This window comes from Typopeltis vanoorti, chromosome 1 (assembly GCF_054136105.1).
Source record: "Typopeltis vanoorti isolate ZY-2024b chromosome 1, IOZ_Tvanoo_1.0, whole genome shotgun sequence".
Classification (NCBI taxonomy): domain Eukaryota; kingdom Metazoa; phylum Arthropoda; class Arachnida; order Uropygi; family Thelyphonidae; genus Typopeltis; species Typopeltis vanoorti.
Genome location: NC_143549.1, coordinates 166,333,655 through 166,349,563, shown reverse-complemented (window position 1 = coordinate 166,349,563; position 15,909 = coordinate 166,333,655). Strand labels below are relative to the sequence as shown.

At 39.3% G+C, this 15,909-nt stretch overlaps 1 protein-coding gene across 2 annotated transcripts in view; it reads left to right on the top strand.

Moving 5' to 3' along the window:
* LOC150110616 (26S proteasome non-ATPase regulatory subunit 5) overlaps window positions 1-15,909 on the top strand; it is a 107,491-nt gene that overhangs the window by 31,773 nt on the left and 59,809 nt on the right. The gene's annotated exons all lie outside the window — the stretch shown is intronic.

The window sequence follows — 15,909 nt, the reverse complement described above, 5'->3', positions numbered from 1 at the left end:
AGGAATTCAGCAGTTTTTTGTGTATCTTGTGGATTTATCTGAATAATTATTTCTTATTATTGCATATGAAGCATTACTGCACATGCTATATAGTTGTTTGTTATTCATTTATAGAAATGAGAAGCAGGTCTGGATGAATGATACTTGGAATATCTCAGGAAAAAATAATATGTGAACTGAGATAGTATATTTATTTATTATATTTGACTGTCACTCTCTCACATACACAAGAGGTTGCATTGTTGCAGAACCTCTAGCAAATTGATGCCATATGTGGGCAGACATTAAAAGAGAAGGAATTTGTTAATGATCTTTTTGAAGAGATGGAAGTTGTAGTCTTTCAGGAATACTTCATTGGGAAGGCTGTTCCAAAGAAGAAACATAGATGGGATGAAAGATAAATGGGAGTATTAGATTCATGAGTTACTAATTGAAATGTAAAACAGATGTGGGACAGCTGTTGTTCCTGTTATTGTAGGTTTAGAAGAAATGGGGAAATGGAAGTGTCTATGGAAAAACAATACAGAAACTGACTTTTTGTTAAAGCCAGCAGCTGGAAAGAGCTTATGACTTGTGATAGTGTCAATTAGCCGAGCTGTGTTGTTTTCGACAGATTCGAGAGACGTGTTTAGTGCATAATCATTCCAAATGTGAGTAGCATTGAGCTGATTTGAGATTTGGAAAGTTAATAGCTGGAACATATGATCTCTGTAGTTAATGAACAAAATCACAAGATTTTTGGGTGATGTACAGCCATATGAACAAGAAGGATTCACAGCAAGATTCTGTACAATAGATCATATCCACGATATTATCCAAGTCATAGAAAAAGCAAATGAATATAATCATCCTGCATATTTAGTGTTTGTAGATTTTGAAAAGCTTTTGGTTTTCTATATCAGTCAGAAATAATAAATAATGTAAAACAATAAGCCATCCCAGTATCATCATCATCATCATCATCAAATTCCTGCCATGTACCCTCAAGGGGTGTACAGGATATGATAGTACTACATGAAAATAATCACATCATTACTAACTTCCTATCTACAATTTTCCTCCAAATTAGTCTGTTACTTGTCAAGACTCCAACATTATCAGATCTCATATTTCTATTGTCTAAGGCACTTTCTACCGTATCAATCCACCTATATCTCGGTCTTCCTCTGGGTCGTTTTGCTACCAACCTGGCAGAGAACAGTTGTTTTGCTAATCTTTCTTCGCCCATTCTGTTTAAGTGACCATACCACCTGAGATTAGCTCTGCTAACGCATTCCTGGATGCTGACAATGTCAAGTTCTTTCCTAATATCCTTGTTTTTAATATGATATTGCCATTGATGCCATCTGTTCACACCTATAATCTTTCTCAGGACTCTCATATCTGTGGTCAGCAGCCAGTATAAAGTTAGAACATGAGGGAAAGGAATTTGGTATTGGAAAAAGAGTAAGACAAAGAGATTCTATATCACCCAAAATTCTTATGTTTTTCAATGGGAAAACTATGTAATTAACCTCAATGGAAAAATCTCAATAATTTTTTCCAGATGGCATTGTTCTTTTGGTATAAAATAAAGAAGCAGCTCAGGTAATGCTTAAATGACCTTGAGAGAGAGAAAGTATGTGTGTGTGTGGGGGGGATGTAAGATTATCGTAATTAAAGCAAAACTAATAAATTCATATCATATAGAACTAAAATTAGCAGATAATCCTTTTGAAATGTGGAGGACTGTTATTTACCTTAATCAGTTAGTTTTAAGGAAAAACAGGACAGGGAAATAAAGCATTTTGGCTGTATGAAGTTTATCTGATAGGAAATTTGCCTGTATGCTTAAAAAGAAAGCTATTTCATGTGTGCATTATTTTGGTGTTTACTTATGGAAGTGAGACATGAGCAATGATTTAAAAAACAGGAAGATAGGTTATATGTGACAAAGAGCCTTGGAGAGAAGAATACTGGAATTAGAAAGGAGTAAAGGATATTGTGAAGTATTGTGTAGCATGTAAAGATGGGCTGACCATATTGATAGATTGCCAAACAAAAGGTGGACAAAATTAAGTACTGAGCAGATACCAAGAGAAGGGAAGCTCACCAAAGAAAAAGAAGATAGTTGTGTGAGCTACAAAGGTTTGACATGAGATTGTGGACATTGGTCAAAGACAGAACTGGAAAGTTAAGGGCAAGGCCTGTATCCAGCAGTGGATGGAAAGAGGCTAAAGAAGAAGAATAAGTAGCTAGACAGGTGAAAAGTAACATTTTGAACAACAACAAAAAAAAAAAAAAAAAAAAAAAAAATTCCAAGTTTTTTGGAGGCTGAGGATGCTATAGATGTGTGCCAGGAAAGGTTAAAGTTAAATGTCATTCCAAGACGAGCAATCTGGGCTGCCAAGTTGAGTGTTATCAAAGGAAAGGGAAGACGTACTAATGTCTTTTTTATTAGAATAAAGACTAAATTGTATTTTAGAAGCATTGAAGATTATTAGGTTATTCATCTCATCTTCCTTTTACTCTCTTTTACCTTCGGGTGTCAAGGGTTTGTTAATCATCGGACTTAAAGCCGTTCACAGGATAACATGGTCAGCCCTATGCCCCTGTGTATCCTATGTGCTACAGCATTGAGTTCTCAAGGCTAGTTTGCCTGCTTTGCAGGATGAACAACCCCCAGGATAAACTGGGGAAAAAACCTATTGTCTATGCCCAAGATTGGGTAACTTGGTTATAGCTGAGGAAGATCCTTCAGCTCCTCATGTCACCGATGGGAATCGAACCTTGGGCACTCCTTCCCCAGGCATATGGTTGTGAAGTGCATAGCCACTAGGCTAACTGCACGGACTGCTAATTAATTAATTTTTTAAAAATTTAATGTGATGTAATGCTGTTATTTCATTATCTAATTAATATATAAAAGGCATAGATAATATACCTATCTATGCCTTTTGTACTGCTGACACCTGTGTCCTGGCCAGTATGACCTTTGCTATCCTTACACCATACAACCCCCCAATCAGTCAACCTCATATACGGTCATATGACATGTTAGGTTTCAGACAACTGCTGTATAGCTATTTGCTGCTTTTTATCCTCTTGTAGATACATATAATGGTTTAATTAAAAGTTTAAGTCATCATGTGCATAAATGATGTAACTAAAGCATTAATTTATGTCATCTACACAATGAAATATTTAGAATAATATTTGCAAACAAAAAATTATTCTGAATAGTTTGGCTTAAGAGAACATGCTAACCAGTTTGATCATCAGTCTATACAATTAAATTAAACAGCAATAAGATTGTCACATTTACGGATAACTGTTCTTGTAGAAAGGTTTATACGCTGGTTAAACATGATAACTAAATACTTAAGGAATTGATAGCGTATACACTAGAAATATAAATTAAATCAACTTTAATATATACTTTCCAATATTTCGCAACATCACGTTGCCGTCTTCATGGGAACTTAAGATAAAGTCGTGCACGCAAGTACTACATAACAGCAAATGAGAAACAAAGCGAGGAAGCTACCGTTTTCCTAAAGTCCTGATGGTGTCCCATGGCAGGCTATATTAGGTGTTCTTGGCCTTTGGGCTGAAGTTTTTCTGATATATGTTTCTCAAATTTGGGGCAGTCTCATGCATCCAAATTTGTTGAGGTTTGGCATGTTCCTAAGGACTGAGGCTGATTCCATGAATAGTCCTTCATATTTGAACTTGCTGTGGTGTATTACTGTGGCTTTCTTCCACCTTATTCTGTGCGAGTATCCGGAGCATGGTCTGCAAGCTCAGAGTGGCTGTACTGGTGAAATTGGATGTAGTCCTTATGTTCTGAGATTCTGATATTTGCTGTCCTGCCTGTTTGGTCAAAGTAGGACAATTTACAGCTGCAAGGGACCTGGTATACACCAGGTAAGTCTAGTTAAGTGGTTGGTCTTTAGTGGAGCGGATAAGGGATGCCAATTTTCTATAGGGTCTGTAACAAGAGGTCAAGTCATGTTTTTTTTAGGATTTTGTTGATTTTTTCCGAGGTGCCTTGGATGTTGGGAATGGTGATGGATTTAGAGTAATCTTTTTTGTGAAAGGGGGGGGAATTGAGTTGTAAATAACTGATTTTAGTATTTTGGGGATTTTTTTTTGGGGGGGGGGGGTAGCCATTGGCTGAGAAAGTGTTAAGGATGTGATTTAGTTCAGTGGTTAGAGCTTGGTCATTTGAACAGATTAGTTTTGCCCTGTTGAATAGTGTCTTGTCTTAATAACTCCATATTGTTGTGAAGGGAGAGAGGATTGTTGGTGAATGTATCTGCCTGTATGGGTGGGTTTTCCATAAACTGAGAAAACCAAGGTTCCATCAGGTTGGTGGGTGACTAGTGTGTCCAGGAAGAGGAGGCTATTGTTTTTCTCTTTTTTCCAGGGTGAACTTGATTCTAGGGTGTTGGTTGTTTAAGTGTGTTTAAGAAGGAGAGGAGTGTATCTGGGCCATGTGGCCAAATCGCAAACACATCAAAACTGGTCTGTAACAAGAGGTCAAGTCATGTTTTTTTAGGATTTTGTTGATTTTTTTCGAGGTGCCTCGGATGTAGGGAATGGTGGTGGATTTAGAGTAATCTTTTTTGTGAAGGAAGGAGGTGGGTTGTGGATAACTGGTTTTAGTATTTTTTGGATTTTTTTTGGGGGGGGGGGGGTTAGCCACTGGCCATTGCTCCTAGGAAATTACCAGCCGAGGAATTAATGATCCAGATTGAACGCAGGATTTGCCACCTTCCAAACCACATCACCAACGATATTAGATTGGATGTAGCCTGTGTTCTCACAAAAGCAAAACCACCAAAAACCAACATATCCATTAGTAAATACAAGTCTCTACAGGAATTGAAGAAAACAAAGAAATAGTTATCACCAAAGCGGATAAGGGGAACGCCACTGTGGTACTCAATCATAATGACTACACAGGTAAGCTTAAGTTACTATTAGATCGAGCTACTTACCTCCCCATTGAATACAATCCCACCAACTCACAAATTAGAAAACTCCATAGGCTCCTTAAGAAGGTCACTTCTTGGCCTGTGGAGATTACTAACAGACTAAAACCAAATAACTCTAGACTCCCCCCCCCCCCCCTATATATGGGCTCCCAAAAATTCATAAAGAAAATGTGCCATAATGGATGGCATTGATTCCCCCACTAACAAACTAGCTAAATATTTAGCCAAAGTGCTCTCACACTTATACTGGCAACACACCATCACACATAAAAAACTCAGCCCACTTCAAAGCCAGTATAGAAAACCTTACACTCCAACATAATGACATAATGGTCAGTTTTGACGTCTCCTCCTTATTCACAAATGTCCCCCTCAAAGAAACCTTAGAGCTAATCCAAGCTAAATTTCCTCCGATATCGCAGCCCTATTTCAGTTCACAATGAACTCAGGCTATTTCATTTGGCAGGAAAAATTCTACAAACGGATAGAGGGGACAGCCATGGGTTCACCACTTTCCCCACCCTTGGTCAACTTCTTTATGGAGACTTTTGAATAGAAAGCCTTAAACTCTGCCCCACAAAAACCTACCATATGGCTTTGCTACGTTGATGATGTGTTTGCTATTTGGCCACATGGCCCGGATATACTCCTCTCCTTTTTAAACACACTTAAACAACCAACACCCTAGAATCAAGTTCACCCTGGAAAAAAGAGAAAAACGATAGCCTCCTCTTCCTGGACACACTAGTCACCCGCCAACCTGATGGAACCTTGGTTTTTCTCAGTTTATGGAAAACCCACCCATACAGGCAGATACATTCACCAACAATCCTCTCTCCCCTCACAACAATATGGAGTTATTAAGACAAGACACTATTCAACAGGGCAAAACTAATCTGTTCAAATGACCAAGCTCTAACCACTGAACTAAATCACATCCTTAACACTTTCTCAGCCAATGGCTACCCCCCCCCCCCAAAACCCCCAAAATACTAAATTCCCCCCCCCCCCCCTTCACAAAAAAGATTACTCTAAATCCATCACCATTCCCAACATCCGAGGTGCCTCGGATGTTGGGAATGGTGATGGATTTAGAAAAAATCAACAAAATCCTAAAAAAACATGACTTGACCTCTTGTTACAGACCCTATAGAAAATTGGCATCCCTTATCCGCTCCACTAAAGAACCACTTCCCCTAGACCTATACCAGGTCCCTTGCAGCTGTAAATTGTCCTACTTTGACCAAACAGGCAGGACAGCAAATATCAGAATCTCAGAACATAAGGACTACATCCAATTTCACCAGTACAGCCACTCTGAGCTTGCAGACTATGCTCCGGATACTCGGATCAAATATGAAAGACTATTCATGGAATCAGCCTCAGTCCTTAGGAACATGCCAAACCTCAACAAATTTGGATGCACAGACTGCCCCAAATTTGGGAAACATATATCAGAAGAACTTCAGCCCAAAGGCCAAGAGCACCTAATATAGCCTGCCATGGAGCACCATCAGGACTTTAGAAAACGGTAGCTTCCTCTCTTCGTTTCTCATTTGCTGTTATGTAGTACTTGCGTGCACGACTTTATCTTAAGTTCCCATGAAGACGGCAACGTGATGTTGCGAAATATTGGAAAGTATATCTTTAAGTTTATTTAATTTATATTTCTAGTGTATACGCTGTCAATTCCTTAAATATTTAGTTATCTTATTATGGATAACTGGTGTACTAGCATATAACTTTTATCTTTGTTTTTAACAACAATAACAGCAGTAATGCAAAGTAAGACTAGCTTTCAGCCTATCTCAGTGTATCTTCTTACTAAATTTAATCTTAGGGTGTAATCTAACAGGTTTGTGTCTTCTTTTCACTGGAATCAACAATATCCTCGCTTTGAATTTTATTATTAACAACAGTAAAATAAAATAATAGGTATGAACAGTTTATAATTCACAACGAAACATCAAAACACAGAGATACAGTGAGCAGTGATGTCATAAACAAATTCACAAAAACTACACATTGGTTTATTTGCGGGAACATCATGTCAATAAAGCCATCATATGAATGAATGCAGCATCATATGAATGGTCATTAGTCATGATTGAAAAGTGTTGCATGAGATCATCATATAGTGAAGCATTATTATTATTACTACTACTACATGACACCTCCAAGGGGTTAAAAGACTCATCAAGGGAGGGTACCTACTCAACAACTCTCCATCTCCACCACTCAATTCACCAACTACAGTGAACCGCAACTACACCATCATTATCTACTCAATGCCATCTACTGCCCCACCACCACTAGTATTTTCTCAAACAATCACAAACCTCCATGCCCACAGTGGGTTTTGAACCTGCAGCTTTTTGGTTTGGAGAGTGGATATGCTAACCATTTGGTCAACCAGCCCAGCATTATGAGGTGGGGTGTTACTATAATAACCTCTGTTAAGAGAAGGATTTCTAGCATTTAAAAGCATGTTTCTAAAAGTCAGAATTTTCAACTTGTCACATTTGTACCTTGCAACAGACTTTCAGTTACTTTATATCCCCAAGGACAAGGACTTTCTTTATCAGATGTATATCAGGTTCTCTGTGAATGTTATCTATCCCAATGGCTTTAACAGGCCTTTAAGGCCCACAACCTTCCAAGCATGCTTGGATTTCGTAACTGAAATACGAGGATAGAATGGTCACTCCTATGCCTCAAAGGTATTCTTGGCTGTATCCATGTGTGTTCATGGGGCCGGTTTGCCTGCTTGCGGGATGAAAAACACCAGATAAACTGGTGGAAAAAACCCTACTGCCCACGCCCAAGACCGGCTAACTTGGCTATGGCTGAGGAAGATCCTTCAGCTCCTCACGTCTCCGACGGGAATCGAACCTAGGACACTCCTTCCCCAGGCATATGGTTGCGAAGCGCAAAGCCACTAGGCTAACCGCGCGGACTCTGTGAATGTTGCTTCTCATATTTTGACCGAACCAGCAATTCTACTTAGAAGATGATCAATGAATGCCAGAACTGCATTCATGAATGCCAGTATGTTGACACTAAGCATATGATCCTTTAGTTCATCCATGGAATCTGTTACAGCACCTTAATTTGAATCAGAATGATGGTTTTCATCCATCCACGAAGTATGTGAAATCTGATTCTTATTAGTTAGTTAGTTTATTTATGTATTATTCAGTACATAAGTGTTACTACTACTACTTCTTGTTTTCAGCCATTTTCTGTCTGCTGCAGGATTAAGGCCTCCAGTTCTTTCCACCTTTCTCTGTTCTTGGCAATGGTTGACCAATTTTTCCCAACAAAATTTGACAGTTCATCACTCCACCTTCTTTTAGAATGTCCTCAGCCTTGTTTCCCTTCTTTTGGAATCCAATTCTTACTTAATTGTAGCACCTAGGATTTTCACGGTGAAAACCCCTTTTGTCCCTCCGTCTGAGGACAAAGGAGAGTTCGTTTCACACCTAGCAGATAGTTCTGTCAACTTGTGCATTAGGGAATCCATTTTCTCTAACACTGGTTGTTGCAGTCTTTCAACTTCTCTGTGAATAAGTTTTGTTACTTTATCTTCTTGAAAGGAAGGAGTTTCCTGATCCTTGGGAGGACCTAATGTCAATTGACTGATGACAGAGTCAAGGCGCTCTAACACCAATTGTTGCAGCTTCTCCACTTCCTGCCTGCCTAAGGAGCAAACCTCGCCAAAATCACAGGCACCAACAGCAATACTACATACTGGTTCAGTCCTATTTCCTTCATTACCTCTCTGCACCTTCTGCTTCTCTTTCTTTTCCAATCCCTCCTTTACTGGATTGGGATCCCCTCCAGTGTATATTTTCTTTGATCACATTAACTGCTTCTACTGCAGCTGTTGGACAAATATCCCCAAGTACCTGTTCTCTTTCCTTTACTGCTTCATAACAACACTTCAAACAGTTTACCCCTTTCCCAAAAGCTGTTTTCCTCAGTTCCTGCCTTAAGCCAATTCTGAAGTGTTGAAAAACAGCCCAATCAAAGTGATGTTTTTCTTCATCGGACACACTGATAGTACTAGCAAGGGTAAGCAACTTGTTATGAAAATCATAGATGCTTTATTTTCTTTTTGCATCATCCTTTGAAGTTTCCAGAGGTTAGGTCCTACATTTTTTGCCCTAGAAAATTGGGAAATTAGGATTTCCTTAAACCTCTAGTAATCCAAAGTTTCTTTTAGGATTGGCGAGGAGTAGAGGAAATCTTTTGCCCTTCCAACTAACTTACTGCAAAGCAGAATAAGAAGCTGGAAGTCACTCCATCGCCCAATCTTTCTAAGCTCTTCTATATATTCAAAGAAAGACCTGACATCATCTGTGTCCTCTATGGAGAACTGAGGCAAATTCTGTTGGGAGTTTATAGTTCTAAAAAATTCCGTATCGCCTAACTCGGATTTCGATGGAAGAGACATACTCACACCTTTAGTTTACACTATCATACAAAGATCAATTTTTAAAGTTCCCGTTCCAAAATTTCCTGATTTCTGTGCATAAGACTAAGACAAACTCACTGTGCTTGATCCAATTCCTTTATTTTATGGATCAAACACATCCTGTCGACTGCGCCATTGTTACGTCGTTGTTTTCTATAAATATTTTGCTACTACTACTTCTCTTGTGCTTACTAAGAAAACTCTAACTATCATTCTGGGACTGCCTCCCTTTTCGAACTCTGATATTTATGTGTTTCTGCTGTGCCAGTCAGAGCCTAGGACAGAAAATCCTTGTCCAAGCAAACCTTCCCAGAATTCAAGTGTTACCTAACTTTGTTAAACGAATTAAATAGCTTTAGAATTCCTAGCATACAGTCATGGCCAAAATACTCTTAACTTCCTTAATATTCCCCTTTATGCATAGGTCCGAAATTTAGTAAGTGGTAAAATCAGTCTCATGCTCAGATAAAACTCAGGCTTACATAGAAAAACATTTTTATTAAATAGCTAAAAGGATTATATTAATTTTAACACATCAAAGCAAAATTCAATAATTTCATTACTAAATTACTAGTTAAACAGAATAAGACAATACTCAAACTGACAACCATGCTATTCACATTTCATGAATAAATTAGATTCACACATAGCTCAAAAGATAAATTAAAATTCTAAACTAAATCTGCATTCATATTGACCCCTTCACATTAAATTAGGAACAACACAATCTTAAGTTCTCAGACTACCAGTCCAACTTAGGTAATGTCACTAAGCACATGGTCATTTCAGAGTTCTCCTTCTTCCTAGCCAGAAATCTTGCTCCTTCTTCCCTCCAAAACTAACTATTACACAAGTAAGAAAAGTCTCAGTACATTACCACCTTAACACGATGAAGTCGTGATTCTATCGTCTGTTGTTTGTGATGGAACATCTTTCTGTTGCTGTAGATTGCTGCCACGTGCTTGTTACGAAATGGCCACTCTTCCTTGCTGGACATTGGCTCATCTCATAGGTCACTATCATTAGCTCGACCTTCTTCAAAGGGGATCCTTTGCTGTCTTACATCGGCACAAGTTTTACCAATGGCCCGAGTTTGAGAACTGCCGTCATCACGTGCATGGCCTTGCCCGACTTGCCTCAGTCAGCAACGGGGAAAAGGTTACTTCTTCATCAAGCCTCCTTTCAGCTGTGGGCATTGCTGGTCTGCACGAGTGAACAGGAACAGAAAAAAAATGTGGGGGTTCAAACACACATGAACTCATACTTATCCTCTGTTACAGCACCCTCTTTCCACATTCGAATCTTATATGGCACATTCCTATTGACTCTTACGAAGTGGCATCATACTTCTCTTCGATGAGCGCTCTATTCATAGAACGCGAGTTCTGTTCGCTTTCCACAAACGCTTTTGCTTTGGGCATTATGTCATCGTGGGCAGCTAGCTAGCGACCTTTGTTTGCACTTAGACATACATTCTTACACAGAGCATTTTAAAATATCCACAATTTCTTAGACAATACATTTTTACTTTGACATACAAATTTCACTTCTATTTTACTACTTTCTAGGGTAATTCTAGCATGTTTTCTTTTTGCTTGCTTGACTAAAAGTACAAATATTTCTAGCTCAGAATTTTGTTTCTTGTTAAATCCTGACTGAATGGCCCTTTTGATAAAAAGGTCCTCATTCAGGATCTAACAATAGACACCCCCCCAGGAGGCCACCACCCACTCACTCACTGACTGAGATCAACAAGCTCTGTCTTAGAATGTAGAAGCATCCCACATGTCATCAGTAGCAGACATCGCAGCCAACCTGGAAAATGCTGTAGGGACATGTGCCAGCATTAGAATTGTCTACAGAGAGTTGCATGCCTTAGATTATCATAGCAGAGCTGCTGTGAACAAGCCACACATCACCCCCACCCCCTCTTCAACGGCAAATGACTTACGGACTGGTGTCTTTCACACCATTTTCACATCAAAAAGGTTCATGCTTCCAAATGTTTCACTCTGATGGTCGGTTTGGATTACCCAGGAAATAGTTCTCACAGGACTGCATCATTCCAACTGTCAAATTTGGTGGAGGCTCGGAGATGTTGCAGGTGGACAACCTCAAAACCATGATGGCTACTTGGACATCCTGGACAACTTCACGCTTACAATGCTGTGGAAATACTTCAGCAGTGACTTGTATGTTTCAGCATGACACTGCTCCATGTCATACTGCACTGCATGTCCCGAGATTAGTTCCACAAAACAATGTTCAAGTGTTGAGCTGGTTGGTGCAGAGTCCAGACCTCAACTCTATCAAACATCTTTGGGATGAAATAGAATGCCAAATTTGCTTCAGAATACAGTGGTAATCATCAACATCAGTAATATGAGTAGCTTTGCATGAGGAATGGAAGCATATTCGTGTTGTGACGTATCAGACATTGATTGAAAGCATGTCCCGAAGGATAGTTGCTTCATTCAAGCCAAAGGTAATCTCACTCTGTACTAGAAATATAATTAAAATGCATAAGCTGTATAACTGAGAGGAGACCTCCACATAGCCTTTAAAGGGATGCGGAGAACCGACCAGGGCTTCTGACCTAATGTCCAATCCTCACCTTCTCGTGGTGCACCTTGTTGGGTATCTACTTGGATACTGAACGAACGAGGATGGGACGGCAATGGGGACCCGGTTACACAAGGCCCCATTGTTTTCGCCAGGGAACCAGGGCGAACAGCGAAAAGTCAGCTACTGGAACGAATCTGAAAGCACACCCCCAACTCAACATCACCAGAGTTAAAGATCGATACTATCAACATAAGAAGCCTGAATGGCAAAGAAATGGAGCTAGCGGAGGAATTAGATAAGTACCAGATCAATATAATAGGGGTGACTGAAACAAAAAAGACAAAAACTGGTGAGATCTTTCTGAGCAATAAATACAAAATGTTACATTCAGGCAATAACAATCAAGGAAAAGAAAGAGTAGCCATAGTATTCAACACAAAATATCAGGTTAATCTTCTTGAATGGCTGTCAGTCTCAAGTAGAGTGATGTGGGCAAATATCACAATGGGGAATTAGACAATGAGACTTATTTGTGCCTATGGTCCCACAGAAGGTTCTACTAAGGTAGAAGTGGAAGAATTTTTTGATGCTTTTGAAAAATCAACTGACACAATGAAAAAGGAAAAGTTGGTCCTTGTTAGGGATCTAAATAGCAGAGTAGGAAATGATTGTGAGACATACAAAAATATTTTGGGAAAATTTGGAGAAAAGAGCAAAGCTAATAATAATGGCAAATACCTGTTGGATTTCTGCTCAGGACATGGACTGGTTATTACTAACACCATGTTCCAATATAAAAATGTGCACAAATTCACATGGAGAGAAGAGGCAAGGAATAAGAAAAGTCTCATTGACTATGTTATTGTTGATAGTGATGTTTTCTCCCTGGTGTATATACCAGAGAGAAAACACCAGAGTGTACAGAGGATTTGAAATTGGAAGTGATCACTATTTAGTCTTCAGCAGGATAAAACTGAATTTTATGTTGAAAACAATAGCATATAAGAAAGTTTCAGTTAAAAAAAAAAATATAAGAAAGTTTTAAAGTAAATAAAAGTTGAGCAGCTCTCAGATGTGAACTGTAGACTAAAATACACAAAGCTTATTGAAGAAAAAAATGAAAGAGTTTGAAAACAGGAACCAAACTTTGGAGATTCAGTGGCAAGCCTTGAAAAAAACCCTGATTGATTCAGCCATATTATTATTATTATTATTAAACAAGACCTCATGGAGTCAAAGACTCATCTAGGAGGTCCTTTTATCTCACACACATCTCATCATACCGGGTCTTAAACACATTCAAACTCCTTGCAGACACCACACTCTCAGGCAAGGCATTCCAATCATTCACAACTCTGCACGAAAAAAACCTGCCTCTCACTCCCCTACTCACACCCTCTTTATACAGTTTCCAGGTATGACCTCTGGTTCTCCCCTGATCTCCCACTATTCTCTGTAGAACTTCTCCACCATTGATCCTATAACAACCCCTTACCAACTTGTAGGTCTCTATCATATCTCCCCTCTTCCTTCTCTCCACTAGACTCTGCAAATTACATCTTTTCAATCTTTCCTCATACTCGACATTCCAGAGGTCAGAAACTACCTTAGTCAGTCGCCTTTGGACCCTTTCCAACATCTCTTCATCCTTCTGAAAACCAGGTGACCAAATCTGGGCACAATAGTCCATGTGTGGCCTAATCAAAGCCTTATACAATGGAACAAGAATCTCCCTACTTCTACATGTCAGTGTCCTCCTCATCATTCCCAGAAGTCTTTGTGTTGTCTTCACAATTTTGGCGATGTGTCCCCTAAATTTTAGATCCTTATCCACTATCACTCCCAGATCTCTTATTTCCTCTACTTCCAACAATATATTCTCACCAAGCATAAATTTTGCATCCCATCTTTGTTTTCCAAATTTTAAAACCTTACATTTTGCAACATTGAACTCACATCCCCATTTGCTTGCCCAATCACTCAATTTATTCAAGTCTTCTTGCAAGGCCACAACATCTTCACTACTCTTTATGGTTCGTCCCAACTTTGCATCATCTGCAAACAACTGAATATCTCCATCCAAATCTTCGCCAATATCATTAATATACAAGTTAAATAGTAATGGCCCTAAAACAGATCCCTGAGGCACTCCACTAGTGACTTTCCTTTTCCTGGATATTGCACCCCCATACACAACTTGTTGATACCTATCAGATAGCCAGTCTCCAATCCAATGCACTAATCTAATATCCAACCCCATCTGCTCTAGTTTGACTGTCAACTTATCATGAGGTACTCTATCAAAAGCTTTTGCAAAATCCAAGTATATTACTGTGTATCCTTCTCCTCTGTCCAAGGAAGCAGTCACTTTATTGTAATAAGTAAGTAGATTACTAAAACACGACCTCCCTTTAGCAAATCCATGCTGTCCATCAAAGATTATACCATTGTTGTCAACCCAACTCTGGATCCTAGTTCTCACAAGCTTCTCCAACAACTTAACCACAACACCTGACACACAGATAGGCCTATAGGCCTCTTGCACTTGACCAAGTGCAAGACTCGTATTAAAAAAATATGTCAAGGCAGGTGTCAACTCTCTGGCACATTCCTTCAGAATATGCGGTGATATATTATCAAGTCCCACAGCCTTATTTACATCTAGTTTACTCAACTCCCCAAACACCTCTTGCTCACTTACAGTCAGTCTCTCCTCCCCATCATCAACTGCTCTTAATCTCTCCATGAAGTCACATTCACAAGATTGAAAGATCTTTATGAACTGCTCATTAAGTATCTCCACCACACATTCTGCAACAGCTGTCTTTATACCATTTCCTCCAATCAATGTCATCCTTCCATAATCATTCTTTCTTTTGCTGGCTACATATCGAAAGAACTCCCTAGGATTCTTTTTAGCTTCATTAGCTAACTGCTGTTCATACCTCTCTTTAGCTACTCTCACCAACCAAGTCACTCTCCTTGCCTGGTGTTTGTAGAACTCATGAAATTGGTTACTTCCACTTCTCTTATGCTGCCTCCACAATGCCCTTTTTCTCTATATTGCATGCTTAATCTCTTTATTCATCCATCTCACACCTAACTTATTTAACCTTCTCACCCGTGGTATACATTTAGACATTGCATCCACTAAATATTTTTTGAAAATCCCCCAAGCTGCATTGATCTCTTTTCCAGCTAACTCCTCATTCCATGCTACACCTGCAAGCTGTCTCCTGAGCTCTTCATAATCACCCCCCCCCCCCTTGTAGTTCCACATATACCCTTTTTTCACAGGGGTCCTTGCACTGCTGGCAACCACCCAAGTAATCACCTCATTGTCACTTTCACCAATTGGTGGATGATTTGATACCTCATTGATAATTACATCCTCCGATGAGATGACCAAATCCAAGACCCTTAATCCTCTTGTGCCCTCTGTTACATACTGTCTGAGGTAGTTATCCCTCAAAAACTCAAGAAACTCATTTTCTTTACTTCCAGTTGCTATCTCTTCATTCCAGTCTATATTGCCATAATTAAAATCACCCATAATGATCACCCTTTTCTTATTTGCTTGGCTTATTTGACTATACATTTCACTATCACCACCATCCACATTACCAGGTCTATAACAACATCCCACCAAGTATTTGATTCTATTCACCTCTATCTCACACCATACTGCCTCAAAACCACTGGCCCCATTTCCCTCTTGCTTCTCTACCTCGTATGGACATAACTCTTTCTCTATCATCAATAGCACTCCCCCTCCCTTTTTACCCCTTCTATCCTCACGAAACACATCATACCTTTCCATCTCTATTCCTGTCAGGATGTCATCCTCATCTAACCATGTCTCACTTATTCCGACAATCTCTGGGTGCA